Source organism: Pseudopodoces humilis, chromosome 2 (assembly GCF_049639895.1).
Source record: "Pseudopodoces humilis isolate 2021_Gansu_Grassland_sample_001 chromosome 2, ASM4963989v1, whole genome shotgun sequence".
Taxonomy (NCBI): Eukaryota; Metazoa; Chordata; class Aves; order Passeriformes; family Paridae; genus Pseudopodoces; species Pseudopodoces humilis.
Genome location: NC_142201.1, coordinates 103,980,478 through 103,997,188, shown reverse-complemented (window position 1 = coordinate 103,997,188; position 16,711 = coordinate 103,980,478). Strand labels below are relative to the sequence as shown.

At 38.1% G+C, this 16,711-nt stretch overlaps 1 protein-coding gene across 4 annotated transcripts in view; it reads right to left on the bottom strand.

Moving 5' to 3' along the window:
* NRIP1 (nuclear receptor interacting protein 1) overlaps positions 1–16,711 on the bottom strand; it is a 96,812-nt gene that overhangs the window by 9,665 nt on the left and 70,436 nt on the right. For 3 of the 4 annotated variants that reach the window (XM_088051398.1, XM_014253566.2, XM_014253567.2), the window contains one exon: positions 14,696–14,744. The exons of the other annotated variant lie outside the window; for it this stretch is intronic. The gene's annotated coding sequence lies outside the window, so the exon portion shown is untranslated. The remainder of the gene's footprint in view (positions 1–14,695; positions 14,745–16,711) is intronic. 4 annotated transcript variants of the gene reach the window in all.

Below are 16,711 nucleotides of genomic sequence, written 5' to 3'. Positions count from 1 at the left end.
GTGAAACATAGGATGGCAAAACCAAACCAAACCAGCTCTTCTCTGAAGTCTTGTTATTCTTCAAGAGTGAATAATATCTCTACTAAATGCCTCCTTGGATGGGGCAGTGTGGAATAAAAAGCTGTTTTTAAATGCACAGTAACAGCATCTGTGCAGGATTGAACTCTTCAGTTTTACTTATAGGGCTGGTCAATGGCAGCACGAACATTTCGGTCACCACAGCTCAATAATGAGATCATTACACCACACATGAATCCTCCTTCACTCACTCAGTACTAAACTGGCATAAATATTCAACATGAGCAAAGGTAAGTGCCCTTCTGCATATTGAACTCTGCAATTTGCTTTCAGGAGGTAAAACTCCATTGAAAACTTGTATTTACAAGTTTAAAAGGGATGTACACAGATGAAATCCTTGCCTCCTTAAAGTAAATGAATATTTTATGATTTATTTCCCAGAGGCAGGTTTTTAATTCAAAACCTACAGGCAACTAGAAGTCTGAAAATAATCAGATCTTAAAAATGTAAAGAATAAGAACTACTAAATAGCTGTAATGTTAACAGTCCTTAATCTCCCAGGGCAAATATTCCCTTATTTGGTTTTAAGTCATATAGAAAAAAACTATAAAAATGGAGCTACCTTAAAAACAAGCAAACAAACAAACAAAAACCACCCCAAACAAATCCAAACAAAAAATCTAACCAGCAATGCATTGTTCAGCGCATTGTAGTGTAAATATGTATATCCATGCATTTAGATATCAAATGCAAAGCTGTTAGCTATTACTGAGGTCTCACTACTTCTCCCAGAAATACTTGTCCACATTAACATTTACATAATTATCCATAGAAGAAACAGTGTTCCTTCAAACATGAAACAACTTAAATGTGGATTCAGCTAACTGAAAATAACTGATCATCATAATTCCTTCAAAAACCTCTGTACCTCTGGGTGGGCTTTTGCAGAGTTTCAACCCAAAGCCAGAATAAAAATCACAAATAACAAATCCCTAAAAAAAAACAAAACCAAAAACCAAAACAAGATTTCCAGTGAAAATATCAAGTATCCAGCAACAGTAAGAGCAATACAACTAGATTAATTTCCTCAAACATTTGGGAATGCACTTTATCTGCAGAATATATTTTTCCAGCTACCAAGAGTAAACTCGTTATCTGCAACCAGATTTTCATGTTTCAAATGGTAATGAAGCTGACACTGTGCTGTTATTAAAATGGAACAACTAGCACTTGATACGCTCTGTATTCCATTTAAGACAATAAAACTGAAATTCTGTCAGGATTTCTGACTATCTGGTAAAAGCAAGGCTTGCAGGTCACCTTTAAGATAGAGTCCCAAACAAATGCACCATTAAGCCAATAATTAGTAAAACTTTACTCACTACATCTTTGGGTAATTCAAAAAATACAATGCATTTATGCAAATCCCTCAGGTACTCCAAAAGCCTCTTGCAGGAGATGACACTTGTAGCCAGTACAGTTTATATACCCTAACTGTTCTAAGAAGTGTTTTATCACCTTTTGCATTTTTTATTTTATTTTAATTACCCAGTGCTAGGGAAATCCTGATAAATTTAATGAAATTGGGTTGCTGCAAAAAAGCTTCTTTAAAGAGAAGGAAATCTGGAAAGCACTTAACACATCAGAACAGGACATCAGCAATCCTTTTAAAAGGCCTCATTTGATCTAGTGCTGTAACAGGTTAAAATCTGTAACATTTGATCTAGTGCTGTGACAGGTATTACAGTGTTAAAATCTCTCACAACAATGTCCATCAGAGGTGCAGTCATGCCAAATCCAAACCAGCAATGGAAAATAGTGCTCAGCAGGACACTAAGGCAATCATTCTAAATATATACAGACTGTATATATTTATTATATACATTTATATAAATGTACACTTGTATAATTTTTATATATTTATATAATTTATGTATATATACATAATATATATTTATTATACATATTATATATAATAAATATATTTCTATAATTTATTTATATACATTTATATAAATGTATATTATATAAAATGTAGTATATACAAATATATAAATGTAATATAAATATACATATATATTTATTAGCTTATTTACTGTAAGCTATATTCTAAATATATACAGACTGTACAAAAGAACTTCCCAGGACCCACTGAAATGTTAATATTTTTTCTTGAAATTAAATATTTAAGAAATTACCAGAGCAAGGAAAGAAAGGAAAAGGAAAAGTAAAGGAAACATAAGGAAAAATAAAAGAAAGTTAAAACAAAAGACAAAAGAGAAAGGAGAAGTCATAGAGATTTCTTATTTCCCAGTAAGGGCTGAAGCAACTGTGAAGTTCTACTAATCTCTACACCTAAATATTATATTTAATTACTATGACAAAATAAATTGATAAATTAATGTGCTTTCCTGACCACAACCACTCTAAATCCACTTTTTTTTTTATCATTTCTGCTATCTTCTCCCACATTTCTGTACCATGAGAAATAAACCACCCAATGCAGAACCTCCAGAAGCACCCACCAGTTACAGCTCACTAAGCCATGTTTACCTAGACAAAACTAAAGCAGCAGCAGAATCCACAGCAGCAATGCTGTAACCTGGTGAGACACTCCCCAAGTGAAGCACACCATGAGAAATCAGCTCTTCAGCCTTTCAAAATGTGCCTAAGGACAAACTGTAGGCAGTATAGGGAAAATAGGGGAATATTAAAATGTTATTAAAATGTTCACTGAACTGCATGCATCCAGAATATTAATTCCACTTTTGCAGTTGTTTAAGTTTTTCTTTGTTTGCAAACTACAAATATATTTATTCACCACAAAGATTTTACGGGAACAGTAACAACAGACTTTAAGATCCTTTGCTTACCATAAAGTATTACTGCTGCAAAAGATAATGATATCAGAGAACACAGCTTCTAATATGTTAAAGCACAACAGAACCAATTGCTGTTTGCTCCTGAATATTTGTTTTTGATTTTTAAGGAATTCTTTGAATGAATGAAACCCTCAACTGCAAAACCTAACTGGAGACTGAACAAACAGCAGACTTTCAGTTCACCCAATAGATATGCAGTTCCTGCTATTTAAGAAATTATAGACAGCTCATAATTTAACTAGCAAAATCACATTTGTAAGACATTTTTCCAATATCCCAGACTAGCATTTCCAGTTAAATCCTTTTGCTAAATGGAACAGAGAGCCACAGTAAATTAACAACACTGGACTAGCATTATTTGAGTATGAGGGTTACATTACTTATTGGATAATTCAAAAAACTTGGTATTATCAAGGGGTCTTCTTCTGCAGTCTCAATTCAAGATCATAGGAAAAAAAATCTTACAGAAACCATTAAGGTATTCATTCAGGAAACTGGCAATGGCTAGCAGATTGCCCACATGAACATTTATTAGAAGACACATTTCCCAAACTCATGTGCAGTGTTAGATTGATTAATACAGATTGAGATTAGTACATGTTCACACAGATAAAACATTTTTATTAACTACATTTCAGAGTCCTTTCATGACTATTAAACTTCTGTAGAAATTTTATGTACCATTTTTAAGTTGAGATGAATCAAAACATGCATTTGTAAAGCTAAAATCAAACTGGTCTGTGAAACAAAAATCTTCAGTTATTTAATAAATTTTATGTTCTAATGCTTAGCTACTACTGGAAGAGCTAAAGAAAGTCTCTTACTAGCTTCACTGACTTCCCATTCTCATATTCCCAAGTGGAAAGGCTCCAGCCCACCACATCAGCCAATGGCTCAGACTGTCATTTTAATTATTACAGATTTGAGGAATGCAGTAGAATGATTACAGTGGCAGCTTGGGATCCAGGGGTCCGATTACTCACTGTGCTGCAGACAGGCTGTCTGACTTCTGGTTTTACTTCTCTGTACCCTGTTTTGCCAGATGGAGTAATAATAGATGGAAACTTGAGAAAGATAATTGAGGATAAATATATTAAAGGCTGTGTGTTACTCAGCAGCTCCAGTACCAGTACTAAGTACCTAAAACACAAGATTTTAAGTGATTTCCCATCCTTATGGCTGCCTGCAGTGAAATGTTGAAGAGCACAATGAAATTAGGACCTCAAAAAAAAAAAAAAATTAAAAATTTCTAGAGGTACTGGGGATTGCAGCAGAATCTTGCAGTGAACTAAGAATGAGTGAGGGTAATGAGACTTGCTGTCCCAGAATTATTTTGTTATTAAGCTCAATTTGCACACCACCTTTGATTTCAGCAGGAAGGATGTTTTCAGAGTGCTGGTAAAAGCACTTCAGTCTTTAGTTGGCTCTTTTTGCAAAGGTTCTGAGCAGTGAAACATCCCTGATCAACAACCCTGGCACCAAATGCACAGAGCTGCACAAAGGAGCAGGTACTTCAATGGTACTTAAGCACATGCTTTAAGAGAATCAAGTATTTGCTTTCTGAAATCCACACTTTGTGTCAGAAATCTGTTCAGATGAATGCAGCAGCTGAGACCTCTTCACAGTTTTGATTCAGGCAGCCAAGACATTCTGAAGGTTCCCTTTGCAAAGGTAACTTAGAAAAAGACAAAAAAACCCAAAAAACACCAAACCTGAAACCAACAAAAAACCCCAATAAAAAACACAAAACAAACAAACAAACAAAAAAATTAAAAAATCAGATGGAGGAGCAAAACTCAGCAATAAGTGGGTGAATTCTCCCACAGATGCATACTCAAAAGAACTTGGGAATCCAGAAGCCTTTTTCTACATTTAAACAAAATAAATCAGGCTCCTCTCCTACAACTGTAGGGTATCAGTTTGAGAAAGCAAAAATAAGCTTCTTCCTAGGAGCTTGGCACATTATTCACTCCTCCAAGGCCTGCTGACTGACTCCAAAAGACATTTGAACCACGGGAAGAATAGCCTGTCTGTTTCAGACAGCTCAGTCAGGAGAGGACACGTAAGAATCGTGTTGCAGCAGGAGCTCCTGCTGCTGCTGCCAGGAATTCTGAAGAGGTTCCCGAGACTCCGACCCCACCGGAGTTGGGGATGGCATTTCCCATCCTGAGCTGGGGCTGTTCCCTCCAGGCTGGCACGGAGCACACGGCAGCATCGCTCCCTCTGTCAAACACCCCTTGGGTAATGCGGGATTAGCAACAGCCACGGCTTCACGGCCAAATTCTGCACGAGCATAGGAGTGGAAAAGCCTCCCCTCCCTGTGTTTTGTTAAGCTGTGTGCTGCCAAACCCAGCCCCAACCTGACTAAGGTTTGGACAACAGAAAGAGGTGTTTTCTTCACTATGGCAGTGGGGCAGCACTGGGAGGGGGTGTGTAGAAGGGATCAGACCCAAACCAGCCTGATCAAAACCTTCTGATTATTTTAGCAATTAAACTAATAGGATTCTGAAAAATACTAGAGCAAACCAATTCCATAACTGATGATGAAAAAGCTCAAAATGATGCAAAATCTACCGTTTTACAAAAGCGCACAAACCCTGAGTAACTGAGAAGTCTGTAAGTCACACAAAATCGACAGAAACACAGAACCAACAGCACAGCAGGCACAAGACACAGTTTTTCCTCTGAGAATAAGACCTGACAGACCACTGGACTGAAATGTTAGCGAACCAACAACCTGTTCTCATGGTAGAGACTATTTTAATTTACTTCATTCAGCTTTTAAGAGAACACTACAATGTAAATGCTGATTACTGTTGTTAACAGCGGCGCCAGAGGCACATAAGAAAGGGAGGCTGTCCATACACATTCCATTTGGGGTGTGGAAAGGGGGATTCAGTCACCTCATCTCAAGTGTCCCTCCACTCCTCAAATTTCACGTGGGATTCTCCAGTCCGGGAATCTGTGACACACTCAGACCATGGAATACCACCCCATGACAACAACGAGGAGCTTTGGGATGGTACGTAATATATATCCAGGGGAACACAACATTTCCAGTGTGTGCTGAAATGAGGTGTGGAAGTGTCAGGGAGATCTCCATACCCACGCAGAAGGCTGCTTGGGGAGGCGGCGAGGCGAGGCTGCGCACCCTGCCAGCAGAGACACCAAGTCAGAACGCCTCAAACTCTGCTGCAAAGAATCAGAATGTGGAAAACCCAAATTCTGAGCACTGTTGGCTACACTGAGACTCATCTGATGCTGACACTCAACCCACCCCAGCCATATCTTTCAGATCACGGTGCACAGCTTGCAGAAGGCAACAGGCAGACATTTCTCTCTAAGTTACATGTGACTCGTGTTTTCGTATCTTACTTCGTAAAGCTATCAGTAAGGAGTGGGAAAGAAATTGAAAAGAAGAAAAAAACCCAAAAAACAACAAAACAAAACAAAACCCAGCTAACCAAAACACAAAAAAAACCCCAAGCCCTACCAAAAAGCCACACCAACCAACCAAAACCCTACCTGAGAAATAAAAAAACAATGTCATCCAACATCACCCCAAACCAAATGAAACCTCCAAAAGAGATAAGTACATGGGAAGGAGGAAATGGGGAGCAGACAATTGCCATGAAAGCTGAGTTTGTGAAAGCCTTAGTAGCAGCTCTCCAAGGTTTACAAGTACACCTAAGGACCATAAACAGCTTAATCCAGATCTGGCCTGCACATCAAAACCTCCTGCTGGAAAGTTCTGTAAAGTTCAGAGACAAAACACGTGTGGCTATTTTTTGTTCTGTGACACTCTTCAAACAACAGCTCAGCCTATCTTAATTAAGTATTTCTTATGCTAACAAGTACAAGAACAGACCATCACAGAAATAATCACTCCTTGATGCAGAATACCCCATGCAGTTCGTATAACTTAGGATTTACCTGGTGTTTAACAGACATTTCAGTCAATTCCTTACCCAGACTCATGCACATATATTTGTTCTTACAAATACTAGTGGAGGAATATTTCTATTTTGTCCTCTAATGGTACTGTAAAGGACATCTTTGAGCTCACTTGTTGATTATGGTCTGCTAACACTCTAGGCATGAACTTGAAACACACTCTCTGCCAAGTGTCTCCATAATTGCATGGAATGAGGAAGAACAGACATTCAACTTATGAACACCACCTGTGATAGAAGCAAGTATTTGACACCTAAACCTGACCCATCAATCACAGCTCAATGGTCTGCTGCTGCTGAAGACAAAAAGGGCAGAAACTAGAAAATAAAATAAGAGAAGTTACACCCCCACTTCACATCCATTAAGGAGAGGGATCCAGAAATAGCGTGTATCACTGAATCTCAACTAACGTGGGAAAGGGTGTTGATCCAAGCTCAGAAACACAGTGTGCAGACAGGCTTTTGGTTAATTGAGTTTTCTTATTCAAGAGACCAAGAACAAAAAACATACAAAAATCTATACAAAGCCTTCAGAACAGAGGAAGGCAATATACAACAGAATGGACAGAGGATGCACCTTTCCAATGCTTGGTATACCACCTGCCTATAAAAAAGCAATTAAAAGGAAACTCAACCAGATTTCCATTCCCTCTGACACCTACAAAACCAAATCACTGATTATACATTTAACTCTACATCAACTCCCCAAGAACGAAATGTGATTAATATACACTGAAGAAATCAATGTCCTCTCCTGGGCAATCATGCTTTTGAGTTATGATCAATACATACAGATAATGCATTTCCATACAACTTTGACCTTCTGCTTGTTGGAGGGATCTAAAGATACAGGCATTTATTGATAGCAGTGCACTAAAATGGTGTATTTCTTGGAATAACTATGTTAGGTGGTTTGGCGTATGTTAAGTCACTTTATGTTCTTTTAACCAAGAATTGGTTTCAGATGTCAAAGTGCAACAAAGGACTAAAAAGTAACACACAGTATCTTATTGACAGTAATAGCTGTGTTTCACTTGGGACCAAGCATGAAATGGTTATGAATGAAAGCCACTTTGTAGACTTCTCAACAGAATAGGTTCCAGCTAACTGAACACAAACACGCAGGAATTCCATGCAAAGTAAAATACAGGATCACAGTCACAAAAAACCATATTAGAGACCCAGATGATTTGTGGTTTGGATTTGGTTTTTTTTTTTAAGTGAGTGGAGGGGACACTACAGCTTCTGTTTTAATAGGAGATTTCAGCTTATTGTGGATGATGTTTACAAAGGCTGTTGTGGACACAGAAAAGGGTCATATGCCTACATTTAAGTGGGAAAGTAAAAAATATGCATTAGCACATTGCTCTCTACTACCTCAATTCAAATAAAAAATTATGATTTTTTTTCTCCCCAAAACAGCAATAAAGCCAAGCAAAAATTCAAGATAAAACGTAAGAACCAGCTTTAGTGAAACCTTGGAAGAGGAGGCTCATAACATCCTGTAAAGACAAAAGGACAAAGAGTCCTTATCATGATGCCAGAGTTAATCTAAAAACATTCACAACATAAATCCCTAAGTAAAATATTAAAAGGACTTGAAGTCATATAGATGTATACAGAGATGATCATCTGACCCTCACACATAAAGAACAGGACTACACCTCACCCACAGCCATGAGTCAAATGAGAACAATTAAAATATCAACTTAATACCAGTGAAAATAGTATTTACTGCAACAAAGGCCCAGCAAGAACAACGAATAACAATGGTAAGGGAAAGTGTTAAACTATTCCTCACTGTAAGGACATACACTTTGAAATAATTTCTCAAAATTTATGCTGATAATGGTGCCATGCATTTTAAGATAATATGCCATCACAGATTTGTGGAAACATTTTATATCTGTTTTTAATGAGTTCTTCATGGTGAAAACAATTGCAATAGCAAAAAAATAAGGCTACTTATTTTTATTGCTTGTTCCATTACTGTCAAGAGAGTTAAACAGGTGCTTATGCCAAATTAAAGTCAAAAAGAAAGCAACATAGATGATGACTGATTTTTGAAGAAAGCATGTGATTTTCTACAAGAACATTACCCCAGAAATAAAAGACCTTTTAAAAATAAATCTATTACTCCATACTTGCACATAAGTATTAGCTAATTTGAGACCCTATTTCAGCATGCCTGTGAAACCAATAACCTCACTAAGGCTTTATGAACACACATGCCTGAAGTGCCAGTGTTACACCAACCAACTCTGCTGCCCTGTTTGTAAATGTTTAAAATAAGGGCTGTACTCAAGAAGCTGCTGAGTTCATGTGGCACAAAGCTCCTACAAGGCAAGCCAGACTAAGGACCTCATCACAGTCCAGAGAAACCCCAAAGATCTGCCAAGTGTCTGTTTTACAGTTCTCTCTGTGGGAACATGGGATTGTGAGTGGCATGAGGAAGGACAAAGAAGGGACTACTTTCACTGCTGAACCTCAATGCCAAACAAAAGCACATCCACTAGTGAGATGCTTGAAGAGAAAACTCCACCTTCAGGGAGAAGGCCTAAGCTGAATTTAGATCAGTTTATTGGTGGACTGAAGATGTCTTTGTAAGAACCATCTCCTAAACACTTAAAGAACAAAAACAACAAAGTCAGGGTCTTCAAACCCACTGAAATTTTAAAAGATGACTGAAAATTTAACTGACCCAAATATTTTAATTTTTGTATTTTACTAAGGTATCCTGTGAAGCTGGAGTATAAATCCTATTAAACTGAACTTAGTTTGTCCATCCCTAAAATAGATTTGACATACAAATACAAACACAAGGTCAAGGTCACAGATCAGCAAGAAAGATTACAAAGAGGACTGATGTAAGAGCTGGCATTTGATCAAAGCTCATGTATATATTTTATTTTTTTTTAGTACACTTAACAGAAATACCACTACACTACATTTTCTTCACATTGGTACATTACACGTTTTAAGTATTCCCTACATTTAAGAGCAGCTGCTCTGTTTATTTATTTTGATAAGAGCCATTAGGCAGCATAGCAAATAAACTAAGGAGAAGCTCTTATGTTAAATGAAAAGGAAATGAAAGTCACTTTTTGCCATCCTTTTCACTCTATTCAGCCATTGCTAATATACATTATATTACAAATCTAAAAGGAAAACACTCAAATACATAGACAGTAAGACCAGTGCTAAAGAGACAGGACCTCAGGTTTTAGCTTGGAGCAGTCCAAGACACTTATCTTAATAACAACTGTATATTTGGATGTGCACTTCCAAGCACAACACTTGCTTATTTATCCTAATTATATGTGTGCACAGCATACATTTCTTAATTAACAAAAGAAAAAAAAAAAAAAGAAAAAAAAAGAACTCAAGGTCTGTGCAGAACACAATCAAACTAACCTCTTCTGTAATCAGGACATTTACCTCCTAGAAAGCTTCTCTAATGCTGAACAGTGAGTAAGTGAGCAGATTAAACACAGTAGCAACAGTTGAAAGACTCATTAAGACCCAGCTGCTGAAAATAGTCAGCAATGAAAGTCATTTACTGATCTATCCATCCATCCACGCACCGATACATTCCCAAAGCTTTAAACACATGCAGGAGAGTATTCAGCTTACAGGTCACGTCTACCACATGTACCCTTCTGATGCCTGGACACCAGGAAGAGGTATCCTGGGTGACACAACAGCATTCAAAGCTGCACTGCTGCCACGAAGTTTAGATGCTCATTGTAACAGGTAGTAATTTAAAGAATAGTATGGTTTATACTCTTAATTCTTAACCCCACTTTTAACACCAGCACTGCTCTGATGTTAGTCTAGACAAGACTGGGAGCAATTTATATTTAGACAGAGAGATATGTCTATAAATAGGATGCCTGTGTTAGTATTAAAGCTTTTACTGGAACCCATTTGGGGTGACCTGCATAACTCACTAGTATGTGGGCATCTTGGACACTGCCAGTAAAACCTCCATGCCATCACATTCCCTCCTGCACATTGTTTCAGCTATTTAATGTTTGTTTACTGATTTTCCTCCATTTTTGTAGAGGTAGTACATATGTAGCTCCCTACCTGTATGGCTGGGTTGTCTCGCCTACTAATGAAAAGATTTCAAATGAAAAAAAATGGGAAAAAAAAAGGTTTAAAAACTTGTCTCCTTTTTAAAAAGGAGTGTATCCTTCACAAGAATTAGGTTGTCATCCTTTTAAGCTATAGTATTGCCTGAGCTACTAGGGTCAGATACAAATCACTCCTGAAGGCTGGGATGCCAGCTTCTCAAGACTGTGGTATAGGTGCTTTTAACTCTGATAGTGATTCATCAGATCTTAAAACAGTCACTGGTTTAAGATCAAACTGATTTAAGATGTAGACCTCAGGGCAATATAATTCTGCTCTTCCTCTTCTGGTCTTCCTCAGCCCCCTTTTCTAAGCCCTTTCAGCAAAATAGGAGAAAAGGGGAGGTTGGTTAAATTTCTTTTTTCCAGGTAGAATTTCTATTCTTCCTACTTTGTGAAAAGCTGATAAAGCTTCTCACTGCATTGAAGAGTTAGAAAGGGGAAAAAAAAGTAAATCAGGCAATGATCACAACAAACCAGCAGAAGCTCCTTCCACATCCACAATCAGCAGCTTACTCTGAGAACCAAGCACACATGAAAATGTGTATATAGGACATTTCACAACTAAAAATGTTCTAGGAAACACATCAGGTTATTAGCAGTACAGCTGCCCAACATGTGAAACCCTAAAGCAAGTATATTTGGAGTCGTATAGCTTTTTTAAGTTTACAAACGTGTGAAAACTCAAATGGATGAAAAAGCCTTTGCTTTAACTGAGCTGTATTACAGCAAGTAACTGTTCATTCAGCATCATGTCAAATCTTCTATCAAGCTTATACTGTAAAAACCCTCTTTAATCTTCACAACCAGACCTTTGATAAAACAAGTCAGCAGCAGTTGTGGGTTTGGGATTTTTCCTGTTAAATACAAGCTCAGACTCTTTACACACATAACCTGCAGAAGCAAGAGGTTTCTGCTTGTTCTGAACTTTAGATCAAATTCCTCACTTATCGAGCAGCAGGGATGTACAGGCTGCTATCAGCAGCCAGTGGTGGTTTTGGCTGTGACACCATGTAGAAAAAACCCGTATTCCAGTTTATTGTGGTGCATTTTTGTTCATTATATTTGGTTCAGTTATCCTCTGTATTGTTAAGTTCTACCCCTCCAGTGTTAATAGTCCAGTCTCAATTGTGCCCTCCTACCCCAGTTACCAATCCACCCTGGTACCTGCCCCTTGTTCCCAAATGTTCCCTGCCCCGCACCCCATTAAGTTGTCAATCCTCCCTTGTGCCAACCCCCTGCCTGGACCACCCCATTTGGAATTCCCCTATTTCCCGAAGCCCCATTGGCCCATGTGTCCCACTCTCCTCCCCTTGTCTTCCCCAGTGGTTTATGTATTATGTGACCCCACCCTGTGCTCCTCCCCAGTCTTTCCCCTACTGGGTCATGATTTGTGCCCACCCCTTGAACCTCCCCCTTATATAAGTTGCTGTACCCCTGTATCTTTCGTCTTTTGTCCCTGGACCCTTCAGTGGAATAAACACCTTCTGGAAACCACACAGAAGACCTCTCCCCATCCTTGCTCCTGGCCTCGACACTTGACAGCCTGTGCCACAGAGCATAAGCCCTACAGCTGTATCCCGGACTGTGCTGTTCTCTGGGAACAGCCCCACTCTTGGCCAGGAGCTGGCTGGGGAAAATCCAGCACCACATCACCAGTTCTTATCCATTCCTCCTTGGAGAGCTGGAACAGGCATTTTCCACACAATGATCCAAATGTAAAGCACTTCAAGGGTGCTGTCTTTTAAAAGGGGGTCATGACAAACAGGAGTAAACAACCATCCAATACAGCAACAACAATAAATATGACAGCTAGCACAAAGTACTCCTGGTCAATTTAGCAGTCAGCAACAGTCCACAACAATGGATTATGTTGAAGGACTGGTTGGTTATCAATACCCAATTCTGTAAAAGTACAATTTTTACTTATTTTTTAGAAAAAATATTGTCTGTGGTTATATTTACATGTGTGAAATGTCAAAATAAGGTTCTAAAAATCTTAAAATACTGTACTGATGAACAGAGTAGTATAAAGTTCTTGAACTTTGTACTTCCTTTTTACTTATTTATTTTCCCTGATGTAAGTATACCTAAGAATTTGAATGGGACAATAAAATAATGGCAAGGTTATGCACACATGCAGATGCACGAGAGAGGGATCTAAATGATGCAACACATATTAAAGTTACAGACATTTGCATAGGATACAGGGGTATCTGCCATACTAAAACCCTGTAACACATCACCAGTTTAAGCACCAAGGCTACTAAAAGCAAACAAGTTTGCATTTAAAGTTTCAATATACTTCTATCACTCAGGATGCAGCATAGGCTTTCCAAGAGGTGCAACATCAGTTATTCCAGGGTTCCCATTGCTCAAGTTGTTCAACACAGAGCAACCATTGCAGGTGATTTGGTTTCCTACATGCTGGAAATCTGATATCGATTCATCATCGAATGAAACTGGTAACAAGGAAAGACAGTGGGAGGTAGGTGGTGAATTTCTCTCTGCAAATCTTGTATCTGCTTTGGGGGAAATATCTCAGAATTACAGTTTTAATCTATTCACTTAATGACTACTGAAAAAATGTGGTGAGAGTGGGGGAAATTGTCATAATAAAACACCTGAAAGTCAATAATCTGGCAAATAAACAGGTGAAACTACATCAAAGTAGCTCAAGTTATGTATAATATAGTATAAAGTAATCATCTGATAGTTATTATCTATAACCACAACTCTATTGATACAGCTGATCAGACTATGCATTATTTCCAGCTTACCCTGCCATAACAGAGATTTGGACATGGCTGACAGGAGACTCATGTTCTTTGTGTTATATAAAGCCATCTTGCCTTGATGTAACTGGAAGAGTGATCTCCCAGCTCAATGCAACATCAATAAGTAACTCCAGTGTTTTCTAAATCAATATATAGTAAGGCCTTGTCAGTAACCTGAAGGTAAGTTTCAACTGACTGACTGCATTATTACTAAACCACATTTTTTTTGTTTCTTCTCTTTTTCAATCTATACATAATCCTGCTAAAGAAGGATGGTTTTGTTCAAATTCTATTGTTCTTGCTCTATGTTCTTGCTCAATTTAATCAGTGAGCGACACACCAAAAGAACTCAAATTAATACATTAATGTGATTTCATTCAACAGCAGTTAAGACTTGTGAGTACCTGCAGAATGTTACAGAACCACAAACAACTACCAAATGCCAAATAAATGCTGAAGCAAATCATATTGGAAAGGGAGGTACAAGCCAAAGAGGGCAACAAAGGAATGACAGAGGGGAAAAAAAAACCATAAAAAACCAACAACCCCAAACATCTTCTCCAAGGCACTTCATGCTCTTAAGAGCATACAATTTAAAATCCATTTGTTGAGAAAAAGCTAGAACTTCTGGAGGACAGGTGAGCATGTCTTCAGCCTCTCAGGAAATTTAGCAGATTGTTACCTTGGCACCCTAGTTAGCAACCTCAGGAGAATGAGATCAGGACTATATAGGGATGTGAAATGAACCATCTTCTTCTGACTGGGAATTCCTGAGAGGGATAAGGACCAAAACTAGTGTGAAAGAGACAAAGCTACCACTCCATGTCAGGGGTGAGAAAAAATAATAATAAACTGATATAATAAAAGTATAATAAATAAACTATAACAATAAAAGTTAATAAACTTTACAAGTTCAGGGCAGAAACTCATACCTTTCAAATGTCAATGCAGGATCTTTGTGAATCTGGTTTTCACTCCTCCCTGCCAAAAATAAATACATTATAATCAGGATGCAGAAACTTATGGTGGAAAATAATTATATTTCTACAGTAAAAGGAAAGTCATTCTGTTCCTTCAGTATCAGCTCACAAAAGGGAGCCTGTCTTACTTCTTAACAAGGTATCAACAGATTAATACAAAGTTTTTCCCCAAAGCTGGTTATACTTGTGGTTGATTTGTGAGAGTATCAGAGCTTGACAAATGAAACTGAGCTGAGCAAGCTGGTGTAAAGGTAACCTGCCAGGAGAGAGGGAATAGCTCTCTTTGCCTGGTTATTACTACCCACTTTGTGAAAAAAAGCTGTCATCAGGAGATTATCTTTAGTCTAACACTCCCACTATCCGTTTACCCACCATGACTAAAAAAAGCCCCAAACAAACAACCAAAAAGAAACCAAGAACACACAACACACTCATGGCACTGCATTCTGCTTTCCTAAATTCTTACTCATTTTCTCCCTCTATTATCATCATTACTTTCATTCAATCTTCCCTCAGCTCTCCACTTCCACACCAGTGTGTAGCATCAACGACATCCAAAGACCATCCCACACTACACAAAACACAGATGTTATTGTAATCTTTCCCCTGAAGATATTCCATTCATATAACCCTTTACTTCAGCTTTTCAATTGTTTTTCTCTTGCTCTAGATTAAGTTTAGAATTTCTCATCTGAATTCTATGGACATTAATAACTTTCATTTCTATCCACATAACCTAACCACTTATTGTGTCCTTTTCCCTTCCCTTTTGTTCCCACAAACACTTGTTTTTGCTGTAATACTCAGGCACCTCTCACACAGGAAATTCCATTATGCTTCTGCACTGCTCCCCAGGCGAAGATCATCTACACTCTGGAGGCTCTTTCTTCCTCTCCTCCAGCAGTAAATTACCAGAGGAAAAATTAATCCAAATCCACCGAAATACCTCCTGCAAGACCACAAGCCAAAACACAAATTATATATGTTGCTTGCCTTTCCTCACAGACTTGTTTGTTCCTTTTTCCTCATCAGAGTCTACATAAAGTTTAAAATAAATATATCTGCACCTGTGAGATGCTGACAAGTTCAGCTGGACAGCAATTAAATGAAGCCCTAGAGCAACACTGGCCTCCAAAATAAGTATGTTTTCTCTTCCTCTTACAGGAGAAAAAAAAATGCATTTATTGGTTTTGCAGCACAGCAATACATGCTGCTGTAATAACAATTTTCACCCAATACCTTTCTTTTACTACATATGGTTGGAAGGGAAGGAAAGAATGGTATACCCTAAATGATCAACAGAACACAAAGACTAATGATAGAAAGAAAAGGGTACAAAAGGCCTAAAATATAATGTAGAAGGGCTAAAATATAGCATCAAAGGGCTCCTCTTGGGCTGCTACTTTAAAAAGTCTAGTGAAAGCTTTTTCACTTCTCCAGCTGGAGAATTGACAATATCTCTACCCTGATTCAATCTGCTTTTCGCTTCAGAGGGCACAGGGGCAAGAAAGACCAAAGAATGAAAAAATATTGCTCCTGGGAAAGAGATACTTCTTTTCAGAGAGACCATAACTATTTACTCACTTTTAATCATGACAACAAACAATTTGAATGACATGGATGAGGAAACTTTTGAGGAGCAAGGTGAAGGCTGAAAGAGCACCTGTCCCAGAGTCCAGCTAAGCATAAACTCAGACCTCCTCCAATGAAACAAAGGAAGCTTTCTGTGTGCCAGCTGCCTTAATGAAATAACCTTCCAAGTGCAAACAGCAGACTTAATACTGCAAGTTTCCACTTTTTCAGACATAATTTCTCCACCTCAGATCAGAGTGGTTTGATTTACTGGGTCTACATCTGAATTCTGTTTTACTGCAAATAAAAGGTAACCCTTGCTTCCAAAGTTGCCTTGGTATCTCTCTCCTAAATCATGTAAACCACAGCTTGCTTGTAGCGCTTTGGAAGGTTTGG